This window comes from Sinocyclocheilus anshuiensis, unplaced genomic scaffold (assembly GCF_001515605.1).
Source record: "Sinocyclocheilus anshuiensis isolate Anshui unplaced genomic scaffold, SAMN03320099.WGS_v1.1 scaffold936, whole genome shotgun sequence".
Classification (NCBI taxonomy): Eukaryota; Metazoa; Chordata; class Actinopteri; order Cypriniformes; family Cyprinidae; genus Sinocyclocheilus; species Sinocyclocheilus anshuiensis.
Window position 1 is genome coordinate 1,153,792 of NW_015552621.1, and position 2,540 is coordinate 1,156,331.

The window sequence follows — 2,540 nt, forward strand, 5'->3', positions numbered from 1 at the left end:
GGCAGGCTGTCACTCAGAGTGAGGCGTGCATGAGGGCTGCCGAGTGCCTGCTTCAGGCCCATTGGAGTATGGAGATAAGGATAAATAACAGTCTTCAGCTGTCTGCAAGACTGACCTTACCATTAGAATTCAACCGTATTTATTATAAGTTATGGTGGACTTGTCAAAATCATTGAAAATCACCCAAACAGTACCTTATGATACAGTCACACTCCTAGACTGCTTATTTACAAGTAGGACTGTCATTTACATACTGACTGGATACCATAAAAATACAACAATAAAATAAAGCAAAGTAAAAATCTTTAATTTAATATAATTTAACATGGCATGGTATTAATGCTATTTTATTGGCACTGTATGTTGGAAATCCACACAGCACTCTTTCTGTCAAATAATATTCTCAGATTCTCTGCTTTCCCACAACATCAGTTTTCTGTTTTCAGGCCACGAGATCTATAATGGACTTGCCCTCTTATTTTTAGATTGAATGACACCCCATGAAATTTTTCCAATTGTTGTGATCTCATTTCAGGCTTCTTTCATACTTGGTGACAGAGAGGGGCAGCAAACCGGACTAATGAAAAAAAGGTGCACATTACAGTGCGTTTTTACTCCAACTGATAAAACAGCTTTCCCATTCTCTTCTTCCAGCAAACCTCTCGTCTTATTCATCATCTGTCATTCCCACAGCTGGACCTGAACATCTCCAGCACCGTGGCAGAATGAAAGGGACATGGGATCTCATTATCCCAGACTCACTGCTAGCTTTACTACAATTGATCATTATCCAAAGGGGCCATTTGGACAAAACTGATTGTGTTCTGAGAGCAGAGTTAAGGAAAAAAGGTTTCTTTTGTGACTGCTGAAATAGAAAAATTTTGCTGATATCCTAGTCAGAACTGAACACTGTTGCCCTGTCTGTCTCCTCAAAATATTTTACAAAGGTGTTTTGCTTCACCATTGCTTTTTGCCATAATTACACCACATACATCCCACATTACATATGGATATCCTATTGGAAATTAATGTATTCTTTCTGTACGTGCTCTATTGATACTATGTTTAATAAAAACATGTACTTAAAATATCTAAAGGAAATCCTCTATTCTCTTCATATTTGAATCCAAGCCAATGCCGTTTTAGCATCTGTGAAGTCAAATTGGCACAAAAGATTAAAACCGGAGTTTTTAAATTTGAAATCAACTGTGAATATCATTTCATAGGCAAAGATTATCAATAAATACTGTGTAAATTTATAGTCTACCAATATAGCTATCACAAGACTTCAAATGTAGTGCAAGAGTTTTATGGACTACCTTTGTGGTAGTTTTATGTTTTTTTTTTTTTTTTAGGAATTTCATGAGTATAAGTAAATACAAAATTCTGCCATGAAACTCTAGATGGTGCAGGCCGTCAATCTGAATATATCTGATATATATAACTCAATCTGATATAATTACATCATCATTCACATGGCACAGCTGATTGGCTCTTTTCACATCAGCAACCAATGAACTTGCTGCTCAACATTCAAATACTAGGCTAGTGCTTGGTGTAACAGGGCTCCAGACTGCGACTAATAAAAAAATATTAATTTGCTAGTGAAGTTTTTGCTGAGGTCACCACTGGCGACTATATATATTTACATGTTATGACTTAAAAAATGTTCCTGATTGTTTTGCGATCACATCTTTTGTCATGTTCACGTATTAAACTGAGACGATGCGCATCAAAGTTTTAGTGGAAAAAAGAGTTTCAAACAGTCCTTATCTCTGCCACACAGCAGCGTTGTCACACACAGTCTGTTGTGCAGCGCGAGAGAGATCGACATGACGGAGATGTGCGAAGTGAAAGTGCACAAAAGCAGAGTCTATTTCGTGCACAACTTGAACAAACTACAACAGGTAAAGCTGTCAGCTGTGTGGATATTGGCAATATTGTTAACAATTCTCGTTTATAATCATTACTAATATGGCTTCTTCTTATCAAGATCTTAGTCTATATGCTGTGTTCAGTTAATGCGTGAACTTCATATTATTTGAGGCACACTTGCCATCTATTAATCTCAAAAAGCTTTGTTAATAAACAAAGTATCAGCTTTAAAATTATGCCAAATTCATAACGAAATTCAAACAAAAAATACGGTTTTGGCGCTCTTTAATGCGGCAGGCGCGATCGCTTTAGCGCTTCAGTTCAAGCGGCAAGTGAACCCATTTAATCTTTCTCTTTACTACTATAGTACATAATGAACATGAATTAACATCAAAAGGTAGGCTATTTTATAAGAGAGCCTGCAGTACAACTTACTGAAATGTCTCATGTAAAAGCTCATTCAGTGTTTCAAATTGCGGAAAACGCGTAAAGCTTTTAAACATTGCAACGTAATAATACATTTACCTCAGAATAACCATTCGTGTCCATAAGCTCATCAGTCAGCTAGAAAAATAACAATAAAGAGGAGTATTTTGCTATATTTATGCGCTATTGGATGTTAATATTTTTACTTAACCTGTTGTCTACAGGATTCAACTCCTCCT